This window comes from Molossus molossus, unplaced genomic scaffold (genome assembly GCF_014108415.1).
Source record: "Molossus molossus isolate mMolMol1 unplaced genomic scaffold, mMolMol1.p scaffold_m16_p_9, whole genome shotgun sequence".
Taxonomy (NCBI): domain Eukaryota; kingdom Metazoa; phylum Chordata; class Mammalia; order Chiroptera; family Molossidae; genus Molossus; species Molossus molossus.
Window position 1 is genome coordinate 101,316,034 of NW_023425403.1, and position 13,710 is coordinate 101,329,743.

Consider the following 13,710-nt stretch of genomic DNA (forward strand, 5'->3'; position numbering starts at 1 on the left):
TGGACATAGGTTTTTAACTCATTTGGATAAATACCAAGGAGCATGACTTCTGGGTTGTGTGGTAATGCCAGTGGCAAGATGATGAGACCTTGGTTCTTGTCTTCTTGAAAGAAAGATTTCAATAAAGAGATTAAGTGCCGCAAAGCAAGCACGAATTTATTGGCTGCAGCAAAAACACACTTAGGTCAGTGAAGCAAGGAAGGGCATAGAAGAAGCAACAGGAGAGCCTGGCCAGGCTGCTTTGGCTCAATGGGAAGTCAGAGAAAAGGGGGCCTTGGAGACAGGTTCATGGGTTAGCCCAAGATGAGCTGCCACTGCCCACTGCTCCCCTGGTTGCAAGTCTCCTGGGGTCCGTTAGAAGAAAGGAGAAAGAGAATGGCATTGGAATGCTCCCCTGGGGGAGAGTGTGCACTGAGTCCTTCATCCTGAACATATTTATATCTCTCTTGCAGGTGGAAATCTTAGGGGAGTTCTCAGGGGAAGATCTCAATAGAATATTCATCAGTTTACCAGGGGTGCTCTTTCAGGGTTGGGGTCTCTGCTGATTGGTCAGCACGAGGGCAGGGGGTCATTAGTCAGTGCAACTGGTCCTGAAACAGTCACAGAGTCACTTGTCCAGTTTTGTTGCTTTTCTGGTCCTGGAGCTGAAATACGACTGAGGCCTAGATGATATCTTTGAGGAGGAAAGAGTCAAGGGGTCTAAACCACATAACCAGTGATGTGAAAAGTCAGAGGGCCCGACCAGTGACCAGTGATATGCTAGGGAGGATAGGTTACCCTGGGGGCAAGGTTCTTGTTTTCCCAGTTTTGCCCTTTGCTAGGCATCCAGGGCTTTCCACCCTGGTGACCTTCTGTTCCTGGCCCATCATCCTCACTCTGCTCATGTCTAACTGCCTATAGCGGTAAGAGTATGTTTAGTTATGCAAAACTGCCAAACTGTCTTCTAAAGTGGCTGTAACACTTTGTATTCCCACCAGCTGTGCGTGAGAAATAACTGATTTTTTATTCAGGATTTTATAATTTACAAAGTATTCCAACCTTGCTAACTGTATGTGGATCATAGAAAGACAAAATTCTTCAAAAGTAAAGCCATATTATCTCTTTGGTTTGCTATGGACTTTTCCATGTAATTATTATTACCAAATAAAGCCTACAATATATTCAGAACCTATTTGGTGAACTGAATTAACCTCTTTATATGTTTACCTTATTTAACCTTCAGAACAATCGTGAAAGGTAGGTATTTTCATGCCCATTTTACTGAAGAGAAAACTGAGAAATAGGTAAGTCAAATATATTGCTCAAGATGACAAAGACATTTAAATCTAAGGCTGCCTGTTGTCATACCCTGGGTTTGTTACACCCTACCACATTATACTCTTTTGATGTAAATTGTCAGGAAAAATTGTGAAATACTTTAAGGAGGGGGGGGGGGGAGGATTTCTAAATATCCTGTCTTATGTACCCTTCTGAGCTATCTCCCCCTTTCAATGTATTAAAGCGATTTTACAACTGTAAATTATAGAAAACTAATAATAATGCAAAGGATCCTTGTCCACAGAACTGTTGGGTCTGGGGAGTGTAACTGAAAACTGCTGGGAATACACTGCTTTTTGTATTAATTTATAAATTAATTTCAACATTTCCTATCTGCCTATATATGTGTGTATTAATTTGAATTCTCTTTTGAACAACCTAAAATATCTTAATGGTTCAGTTATTAATTAATGAGTTAAATACATTCCTTGACAAGTATTTATTTTATAGTTGTATGACCATCGTGATTTTATCCTTAAAAAACTGTCTTTCAACAGAATATATTTCTTTATGCATCAATATAATCACAAACAAGGTTGGTGTTATTTCACTATAATGGCTTCTTTTTCACAACTTACGTGCCCACAACATCAGCATACCAGCAGTGTGAAAATTCTGATCACTCCGGGCTTTTTCTAAACGTACCTGGCTGAGTCGCCGCCACCTGAGATGGATGATTGAAACGGTTCTCTCAGTTCCTTCTCCAGTGTTGCCACTGAGCAATGTCTCATTTCCCTCTGAAATGCCTTTTTCTCTTTTTCTGAAAAATTAATATTTTCTGCTTACCTAAAATAGAAACAAGGTGGTAATGGAAGAGAAATATACAATTGTGTGTAACCTGATTAAGAAGAATTTGAGAACTGAACTTGTTGGCAGTACTTCACATACCTAATTGTATGACATTATTACATGTTTTGTGGCATAGTCAAGATACTAGCTTCTCCTAATAATACCATTGTAATTAGCTAGTTATTAACAGTAGTGAAGAGGCGAAGGGAAGGCCAGACCTTGTAGGTAGGTAATTTAGGCAGGTTCACCAGGAACTGCAGCTCTGCCCTCCCCAGGGAACCATGGGTCTATTCCCTGGAAAACACTGGGGGAAGGGATACAACAAAGAAAAAATAGACATGCTCAGTAAAATGGGGTGACAAAGAGAAGGTATTTGCTTGTCAATTATTCCTGGAAACAGAGATCATCAGCCAGAATGGGTGTGGCCACTGCAAGCACCTGAAAATTTAGGAATACATATTCCCCTAAACAAAGGAGTTTCTCTCTTGGCTTGTGGCTCACACTTGGCTTCCTTATATTCACCTGTATGGCCCACAGCCATGCACAACCCACATGCAATAGGCTAATGGACTGCAGCGAGAAACACAAATTAAGCTAGCCTGATGTTGGATTGGAGTTGGCTCTAACATGGAAGGGAAACTCTGGACTCTGGCCCTGATTTTAGCTCTTCTGAAGCCTGAACTACACTTCTTCTATGACTGGACTAGGGGAAATGGGACTTTGGAAACCCAGGAGTATAATTCCATGGAAATAAAGCTTCCTCCCATATCTTCTTTTCCCATTGAGGCCTCCAGAAATACTTATTCCAGCGGACCCCAGTAACCCCACTTCCATCAGCAACCTGTGGGGACAAGGCTCTCCCTTATCCTATAACTTTTTTACTAGCCTCAGTCTCTTCAGAAGCCATTAATAGTTTTACACTACTTTGACTTGGCAGGAGACACTTTAGAAATGCGTCTTTCCCTGGGAGAAAATAGAATCAAAATGAAATTATTGATTAAATGGTCATTTCTAGAGTTATGAAATTTCAGAAAGAGAAGATCTTAGGCAAAACTCTTCAATCCCTTTATTTGACAGATGTGGAAACTGAGTTCTGTGAAAGTTAAATGACTTGGCCACAGTAACACAGCTGACTGGCAGCCTTGCTAGAAATTAGGCTGTATCCTAATTTTTAGTTTAGTCCTCTTTCTGTGACATACAGTATTTTAATGACTATGGCCTTCAATAAATCCAGTTAGCACAGTAGTTACTAAATAACTATAGCACACATTATGTCCTGAACTTCTTTGATTTTACAAATCAGGTAGTTTATAAAATTTTATTGTTTTACTCATTTGAAGAATGGTCAATGGTTGCAAATTTGCATTTAAATTACACCTTGCAAAAATAAATTTTAAGTTAATATCAGATTTTCACTGTTTTCACTTCCCTCCATTTTATGACAGCCTTGTGGCTTTTTCTCTTAGGTAAGTTTGGCTGATGGATTGTTGAACACATATTTGTTTGCCTGCTTAATTTTATAGGTAATGACTAAAAAAATGGTCAGTTATTAAAAGCCCTGCATTTAATATCTCTCATTTGAAATCAAATTATTGTTTAAGTTGAAAATGAAGTTTAAGGGGAAAAGTGCATAAGAGCCTGGACTCATTTTTAGAAAAGTTTAAGCTTAGATGACCTTGGATTTTCAAGCATGATAAAGCAAAACAGATATTGCTTAATGCAGCCTTCTGGACCCAAAAGGTCCTGTGTACAGAAAGAGGCACATATAATTAGAAACAGACAGTGGAGAACAGTGTAACCTAGTCAGTAGCAAAGACCTCAAAAATGTGTGATTCTGATCACAAGGTTACTATCCAATGTCTGAGGAATATGCATCGTTAGGTTCCCAGTTAATACACAGAAGTGCCAACCACACAAGGTAATCTCTATGCTTATCAGTTTCCCATGTAATGAAGTGTGAAGACAAAAAGTACCACCTGTGTTACAGGTATCTGTTTTTTTGTTTTTTAACATTAGGCTTCAGAAGTTCCTTTCCACTCAGGCATACTTCACTGAGTGACCTGAATAATCTGGAACCCCGCAGGAATAATGTTGGGTGAAAATCTGTTAAATACATCATAAAGCCTTTGCATCCTGATGTTTTAACTTTGCAGGAGTAATGGGTTGTTTAGTTAAATAATATCTGCATGTACATGCACAACAACTGAAGCTGCTCTAAGTTGCCAGGTAAATGAAAGGCGAGGGATGACTTAAAGGTAACTCAAACACATAGGTGTGCCACTTACCACAAGCTCAGCCCACAGTGGGAGGAACCTCAGTCATTTGTGTCCTAATTGTAGACTCGTGCAAAAGAGATGCCTTGGGTCACTGGGGAGTGAGCCACACATGTCTGGGGAAAGCCATGTTTTTCATGAGGGCAGATCTGTGCACCAACCCGTAAGCAGGTGCCCACATCCTGCTGCTAGCATATGGTGCCCCATCGTTAGTCAGCTGCAAATACGCTGGGAAGGGCCTAAATTCACGAATAATGTAACCTGATCTGTAGGAGGAGATTAGTTCAGGCTGGGTGGGGATCAAAGCTGGTGTGTGGCTGTGGAAGACTTAATAGGAATTTAATGTTAAATACAGGGGCCTGTGGCCAGCATGGAGGAATCTTTATTATCACCATGACTTCAGCTTCTCTTCAACTCTCCTGATGTGCTGGAAGACAGTTTCAAAGACCCACAATTCCCTCTGTGCCCAAGGGAAACATCAGAGATTTGGGAGAAGAAAAACTTGCTGAACATAAAAAGTAGAATATTTCTGAGATAATCTCACGGAACAAATTACTTCCCTTGAGATTTTTTAATAGGGAAGTTTATTTAGAGTCAGAGTTGATTAGATGCTGCTTGACCAGCCCTCAAAGGTTCAGAGCATCTCTAATTCCTTCGAAATTATAAAAAATTAGTGTGTGTAGGACTTAATGTTTCTTTTTTTTTTTCTGGGAAGAGAGCATATCTCCTGTCAAAGAACCTCAGTGGATCTGCAACCTCCAGAATATTTTGTACCCACTGGTATGGAGGCCAAAGGAACCCAGCCTTTTTCATCACAGCAGAAGAGATCCTGAATAATCATGGCCTTGGGTTTTACCTGGTCTCTGGGCACTTACATCACCCCTCAGCTGGCACTGGGCACCCTGTCTGTATTGTTCCAGAGACAAGGAGCTAGACCATCTCAGGTCCCTTGGATCTGCTCCCACCACAGCCCTTACCCGGCAGCAGCCCTGTAAGCAAGTACCATAGACGATCTCCCTTTCATGAAGTCATACCCAGACAGACAGCAAATGAACCACATTGATGGAAGGACAGGAATAGATGTCCAGACATGGCAGGTAGTGGCACAGTCAAGAATTTCTATTCTCATGACGGGCAAGGAGAACAAATAGCTAGGGAATGGAGGCCTGAGTTCTTGTCCTCATTCTGCACTGGCCAGCTGAGTAACATTGGGTAATTTACCTTCCTGCATTTATTTCAGTTTCCCAACCTAAAGAATGGGGAAATGAGACAAGATTCCTCTCTAAGGATGTGACAGACTATATATACAAAAACTCTGTGTTGTGACCCTGTCAGCAGAGAGATATTAGGAGAGGGCTGGTCTTGCATTAGAAGCCAGTTTATTTTTCTATCTTAATCACCAAACTGTATGTTTTTAGACATGTTGGATTTTTCAGTCTATAGGAGTATAAATAAATAGACATACCCAAGAGGAAAAACATCAATTGTGGGCAGAATTAAGATTTCAGTGATAGGTTAATTTGCTAATTAGGGCTGAAAGTCAAAGATGGAATAGTTCTAATAACAATGAAGAGCATGTTCTACGGTTCTTACATTTAAAAACATTGTTCATAAAGCACCCCACCTCTCACCTCCAGTTCTGCTCTTAGCAGATGGTATATATTCAGATTCTTGACCTTTTGTCATACAAGGTTTTTTTCCTCATTAAAGTTTATTTCAATGGATCTCAAAATTCTGTGACAGATTTTTGGTCAAGTTGTTTTCATTAAAAGGTACTGGTGTTAGCCCTGACTGGTTTGGTTCAGTGGTTAAAGTGTCGGCCCGCGGACCAGAGAATCCCGGGTTCAGTTCCCACTGAGGGCTTCTACCTTGGTTGCAGTTTGTCCCCAGCCCTGGTTGGGGTCGTGTGGGTGGCAACCACTTGATGTGTGTCTCTCTCACATCAATGTTTTTCTCTTTGTCTTCCCCCCTCTCTCCCTCCCGCTCTATCTGAAGATAAATGCGAAAATGTCCTCGGGTGAGGATTAAAAAAAAAAAAAAAAGTACTGGTTTTAAAAACTAATAACTTAAAAACTGCCACACATACACACACACACACACACACACACAAAAAAAGACAGTTTCCTTTTCTTCTGGTTTTATGGTGCACTGTAATCATTAACCAGTCTTTTACTCTTAGACTTAAATGGCCAGTTGAGACAACAGTTCTGAGACTGTTCTTCCACCACTGATTAAACCGGGCTGGCTGGTACTGGGGACAATATTCATTTAGTCTCTGAGCTTTCTGGGCAGCCTTGGCAGCTTTGCCAGCTCCAGCTGCCTTCTTGTCCACTGCTTTGATGACATCACAGCAACTGTCTGTCTGTCTCTTGTGACTAAGAGCAAAGTAGCCCAGAGGAGGGTAGTCAGAGAAGCTCCCAACACACATGGGCTTGCCAGGAACCATATCAATGCTGGCAGCATTACCAGAATTCAAAAATGTTGGCCATCTTCCAGCTTTTCCCCAGAACAGTGATAAATCTCCTTCAGCTCAGCAAATTTGCAAGCACTGTGAGCTGTGTAGGAGTCCAGCACAGGTGCGTATCCAGTGCTGATTCGGCCTGGATGGTTCCGGATAATCACCTGAGATGTGAAGCCAGCTGTTTCCATTGGTGGGTCATTTTTGCTGTCACTAGCCACACTGCCATGACAAACATTTTCTTTTTTTTAATCCTCACCCGAGGATATTCTTTCATTTATCGTCAGATAGAATAGGAGGGACAGAGTGAGACAGAGTGACAGAAACATCAATGTGAGAAAGACACATCGATTGGTTGCCTCCCACACGACCCCAACCAGGGCCAGGGATGAACTGCAACTGAAGTATGTGTCCTTGACCAGAAACAAACCCGCGACTCTTTGGTCCACAGGCCAATGCTCTAATGGCTGAGCCAAATCTGCAGGGTTACCATGACAAACATCTTTGACAGACACGTTCAATGAAACTCACATGGGCCCCAGGAAGAGCTTTGATCAAAGCTTCACGGTGCATTTCAATAGACTTTACTTCAATTGTAATGTTGACTGGAGCAAAGGGGACCACCATGCTGGATTTGAGAACACAAGTCTCCACCGAGCCCACAGTGACAGCACCTATCCACCAATTTTGTAGATATCCTGGAGGGGCAGACGCAGCGGCTTGTCCATTGGAAGAGCTGGTGGCAGGATGCAATCCAGGGCTTTAAGCAGTGTGGTTCCACTGTCATGGCCATCCTTAGGGGTGCCTTTCCATCCCTGAACCAAGGCCTGTTAGCACCTGGCTCCAGCATGTTGCCGCCATTCCAACCAGAAATTGGCACAAATGTTACTGTGTCGGGGTTGTAGCCAATTTTTTAATGTAGGTGCTGACTTCTTTAATGATTTTCTCATGTCTCTCCTGGCCATAGGGTGACTCAATGGAATCTATTCTGTTAACACCAAAAGTCAGTTGTTTCATACCCAGTGTGTCAGCCAGAAGGGCAGAAGGGCAGAAGGGCATGCTCATGGTCTGCCCATTCCTGGAGACGCCTGCTTCCAATTCACCAACACCAGCAACAACTATCAGGACAGCACAGTCAGCCTGAGTTGTGCCTGTGATCACGTTTTTGATGAAGTCTCTGTGTCCTGGGGCATCAATGATGGTCACTTAATACTGACTTAATGATTCCCACAGGAAGATATCAATGGTGATACCATGCTCATGTTCAGCTTTCAGTTTATCCAAGACCCAGGCATACTTGAAGGAGCCCTTCCCATCTCAACAGCCTCCTTCCCAAGGTTCTTTTGTTGATCCCACCACATTTGTAGATCAGATGGCCAGTAGTGGTAGACTCACCAGAATGTACGTCTCTAATGATAGTGATGTTGCTATGAGTCTTTTCCTTTCCCATTTTGGGTTTGATTTAGTGGTGATTTTCATGACATCTGTGTCCCAGTGGCAAACCCTTTGTGAAAAAAAAAAAAAGCCAGCATACAATCTTAAAGGTGTCTGAATCACTACTTTGGCATGTTGATGCTCTTACTTAGGTCTCCTCACTTTGTTACTCCTCACTCAGAGATGGCATCTGAATCCTTCCACCTACCCTGGATTCCACCCTTCTTGACTCCACTCCTTTTCTGGACATCATACTTCCACTCCCACTTTCTCCTTCTGGGCATTCCAATCTTCCTCACAGGCTTTCTTTTCTTTCAAATCGTCTCAGTCCCTTCCTATCTTAGACATTAAACGAGTTTTTCTTTGCTTTATTTGCCTTTTTTAGGGGTCACTTTTTAATCTTTTTTTTCCTTCCTCTGAATCTCCAAATCATTGGAGTAAGTAGCTTTGCCTGCTGTTTCTCTTCCTTTGTCTTCCTCTTACTTCTGCAGTCTGGTTAATCACAAGCTATCCTGAAACTGTGCTCTCAAAGACAGGACTTTCCCTGTCCCTCTTATCTCTGGCATTTGATATGACTGCAGGCCAACATTGCCTATGACTTCGAAGTGGCTCAGCAAACGTTTGTTGAATACTGAAGTTCTTCCTTCCAAATATTTCTCATCCATCCCTCCTTCTGCATGTCCTGTGCCTCACTGAAAACCAAGCCCTCCTTGGTCTCACCTCTTATCACTGTAAGAGTCTTCTGGCTTCTTCACTTCCAGTTCATCCAGCAGAGCACTATATCACTTAAATCTTCCTCAAGTCACACCAACAGTTCTCTAGTGACTATTGATCCATGCTAAATCTCCTCATTGGTATTTTAAAAATCAAATTAATTAATTGCTTGAAAAGGAGTTACAAGTGCACAAGTGAAACATTCATAGTGAACAGGAAGGTATCTGGAGAAAGAGAAGTCTCTAATGTGACTCTTCTACTTTTCTTTCCCATAAGCATTTACTGTTAGCAGTTTCTTATACATCCTTGTGAAGATAGTCTGTGCCATACAACTGCTTCTTGATGGGACTACAGCTCACCATGGAGCCTGGAGCCTTGTCTTGAATCCCAGCCAATTGGGCCGGGGTCTTGTTTACTTACTGGACATTTCTCCCAGAGTCTACCATACATACTCCCAACCACCAATCTGTGATTCACTTCAACCAGCACCAGCCTGAGAATATTCTTGCTCTTATTAGATTATCTGAGGCTTCCGGTCACTGTAATGGACCTATAAACACACTCCTCTGCGGTTATTGTGAAGGATTCCAGCACTGTTCACTCTCACTGAGTGAACCTCCTTCCTATTCAGTTCTCCAGTCCCAACTCCACTAATCCTGATTTTGTTCTTTCTGCACCAATGATAAACTTAAGAAAGTTCTAACTGGTTTTGCTTCTGAACCAGGGTGGGTTGTGCTACCTGTTGACCTGGTTGGCCAGGAGATAAGAAGGGGATGACTTTTCTTTCCAAGGTGTTCCTTTTTTTGCTTCATGGTCCAACCTTATTCCTAAGTTTAGCGACTATCCTTCTTCACGGTATGCATTGAAACAATTTGAGAAATAACCTGAAGTTCTCCACACCTAAACCCTGTGTGTGTGTGTGAACAGTGATAGCACCTGAATGTAGAAAGCTTCATGCCATTGTAGCCAGAGTGCATTTCCTCTGAATTCTGGGGAGAATAGCCGCTCTGGGAGACACTCTGTAGTTCTGCATCTGACTAAGCAGTAATGACAACCTTGGGTTTGGAAAATATCCCTGTAATGACATCAAGAGCCTAAAAAACTGCCTTTGGGGAACTTGTAAATTATGGTTTTAGTTAGATGCAAAGTACCTTAAGTACAAATAGGAAGATGTTTTGTTCTTTTAAAATCCACCTAATAAACAACAGGCCTGGAATGGTATTTGCTGAAGGAGGGTCTACGTTAGTGACACTTGGCATCATTTTAAATATTGAATTGGAAGTAAATTTTGATCTGTTAAGCTGTGATATGCTATAAATAATATCAGTGAGAGAAATTACCCCAGTCTATAGTTTCTCAATATATGGTCAAAGGATAACAGTTGTACAAGAAGAGATTTATTGGTTAAATATATATGAGAAAAGCTGGATGTGACCCATCTCTCCCTCTAGCTTATTTATAATACACCTTAGCACATCAAAGACTCTGAGAGGTCCCAGAGTAAAATAACTTCTAACCTTTTTTTATTAACCCAAACTTATTTGGCAATGAAATTGTTTAGGCACAATGCCCATTAACAGCCTAAAAAGCTAAGGTTCAAAGGAATACATACTAGATAGTACTGCTTCAGTTTATCTATGTAGGCTAAATAATTTACTTATAAACAAACAATTGGTTCTACTAAATATTTCATGTACTTGTTATATTACAAACCAATAACATAATCTGTGTTATATTATAAACCAATAACAATAGAATGAATAGGTAAAATATTTAGGAGAACCAATCATTGTAAAGCTATTATCTAATATAATCGATTAATATTTTTATTTATGTTTAAAAATCCACTTGCTTAAAAATACAGTTCTTTATAAGTTAAAGACCTGTCAACTGGAGCCTTTCAGTCTTTATTTTCTAGTGAGTTCCCCTGGTAGCCTCTTAAGGAACTTCTGACAGAAACCAGAGGGTCAGCTGTTGCTCACTGACATTTTCTACCTTATGACTTATTTAAGGAGATGTCAACCTCATTAAGCCAAAGAAATTCTTTTTGTATAATCAGCTTTTCACCCTGAGTGGTCCAAGCTATATTTTCCTCAGAGGTTCTTTTAAAATGTTATTATTTCTCATAAGTTCTCGGTCAGAATGTTGTCTTTATGCTACACAATTGTTTATAATGTCATATATATATACACAGAAAGAGAGAGATTGATATAATCTTGTTTAAAGATAATAAAAATCATACAACATTAGCATTTTACTATGAGACCAAGAGTATTTATGAAAATAGAGCAAAGACTAAAAGCATATGTAATTTGTTCATTCACAGATGGCTCCTCTATTGTCATTTAGAGAATTGTAAAGGCAGCCTCTTTGAGAATCTTATCGCGATGGCCCAGATTTTGTGGTTTCTTTATTTACTAGAAGCTGCAGTGGAAAAGAACATATAAATAATGCCTCCCTGATCTAGGAGCTAGAGCTCCATGTTAATCTGGAGAGAGAGAACAGGGAAAGAGCAGAACAGGGCCTGGCCATATGGTAGTAGTGGCGGCTAATTTGTTTCATGAGAAGTAAAAATGAGCCTCTGTGAGGGGAAGAATTTTGTTGGAGGAAGGTTGGGGTGGAGAGGGCAAAAAAGCTGGGTCGTGACAATAATATGCTGTGAAAATTTTCAAAAGTCAAAGGCACCAACATCCTCTTTTCAGACTTGTGATAAACCATGGAATGAGAATGCCAAGGAAATAGAAAGACGGTGGGAGTGGAGACGCAAGCAAATCATACACTCTCTCAAAATTCGTAGGCACTGCATTAAGTTACAGTTGGTGCTGGCAAAGAATGAGAAAGCGCTTGAAGGCAAGTAACTGAAGTGTGACTAACTCCCTATTAAGAAAACCAAGAATCTAAGCAATGAGTTCCTAAGCTTTTTGATTTTACAGATAAGTCACATTAAAATAATTAATTTGGGAGCTGACTCTAGTAGCCTACTTTTTATTTCTTTAAAAATAACAATACTAACAGACAATAGAACTTACTATGGCCATTGTTTTATTATTTTTTCCACTGGAAAAAATATAGGAAAGCCACAGTTGTAAACTTACATACAATTATTGAAATAGAATGCATTCAGCTTTATGAAAAACTCAAACTTGTCCTAATTTTTCTCATTTTTTCTGGGTCACTTTGTCACCAATCAGCTGGTTCAGATTAGTGTTATAGAATGCTAGAAATATTTCTTAAATATATCCACAATAATATTGTTGTGAAATGAAAAATTTATGTTGGTGTCATTAGTTGCCTTACAGTATACAAATATCTCAGTCAAACAACTTTATCAATTGAATCTTCTAAGCAGTGTGTTAAAAAAACAAAAGGCCCTCTGCCCTTGATGTGCTTAAAAGCTAATGAATATTATATACACTGATCATTTACAGATACAGTACTAAGAGCATGTGGAGGGAGTAATAGGGAATATTCTTGCTCCTTTTTTAGGAAAGGGGAAACTAATGTGGAGAAGTTGGAGAATGTCAAGGTGAAATGTGAATAAGTCTTGATTCTGCCTGCTTTTGAGGTCAAATGCCTGTTGTTATTTGACTATGATCTCAGTGTGTTTTTGCTTATATTTTCAGGGAGTCTGATAGATGAATTTATCTGCCTTGGGATGACTGGACCTGTGTCAGCTCCTCTTGTCCACTTGGCTGTGACTGGAGAGGGCAGTCAGGACCATAAAGGACACAAATGGCTGACCATGCCCACCTCTCAGCAAACGCTTTGAGTTCCGACCAACAGAGAATTCTCAGTGATTTTTTGAGAAGGTGGTATGGGCTGAATAACTATGCTCAAATCTGTCTATCAATCTTAATAAGTTTGGTTCTTATAAATTTGTCCACAGCTCCATTTTTCAGGTAAGAAAAAAGATTTGGGTCTTAAATGTAGAAGAGTTGATGATCTGGTATCTTTTCTGATCATAATAATTTTTTTTTAATGGTTTCTAAATGCTTTCATTTGTTAATGAAATTGATCACTTTTCTCCTAATAGCCAATATTTTAAGCTGAGAATATTTCCATTTTCCCAAAATTTGAATTCCATTAACTTTGTGAAATGATTAAAAAGTATAAAGACAGCCCAGCCGGTGTGGATCAGTGGTTGATCATCGACCCATGCACCAAGAAGTCGTAAGATTGATTCCCAGCTGGGGCACATGCCCAGGTTGTGAGCCTGACCCCCAGTGAGGGGCATGCAGGAGGCAGCCAATTGATGTTCTCTCTCATTGATGTTTCTCTCTCTCTCTTCTCCCTTCCCCTCTCTCTCTAATATCAATAAAGAAAAAAAAAGATATAAAGACAAAGCTTTAAAAAATCTGCTGCCATCATCCAAATAGTTTATAAAAGACTACTTTTGGACTATCCAAAAATGAGGCTATACAGGAAAACAAGGGAGAATAAAGATAAAAATATGGGAAATTGAATATATTATTTAGAACTCTTGGTTGCATTGACAGAAAACCAAATAAAATGGACTTAAGCAAACATCAAAATATTTTATAAATATATCGGATATCACATACCAATGGACGATATGTGTCAGGAATGGTCAGAATATAGGGTCTGAACACCATCAGGATTCTATGGGTGCTGTGTCAGAAGTCCACTTCTGGGCTAACCAAGACAGCCAGTTTGGTTAATGTAACATGACTGTTCCCAGATGACTATATATAGAGAGTCAAGAGG

General features: G+C 40.3%; 1 pseudogene; it reads right to left on the minus strand.

Annotated features, from left to right (window-relative positions):
• Positions 1 to 2,490: 2,490 nt before the first annotated feature.
• LOC118622480 lies at positions 2,491 to 8,287 on the minus strand (annotated as a pseudogene).
• Positions 8,288 to 13,710: the final 5,423 nt, after the last annotated feature.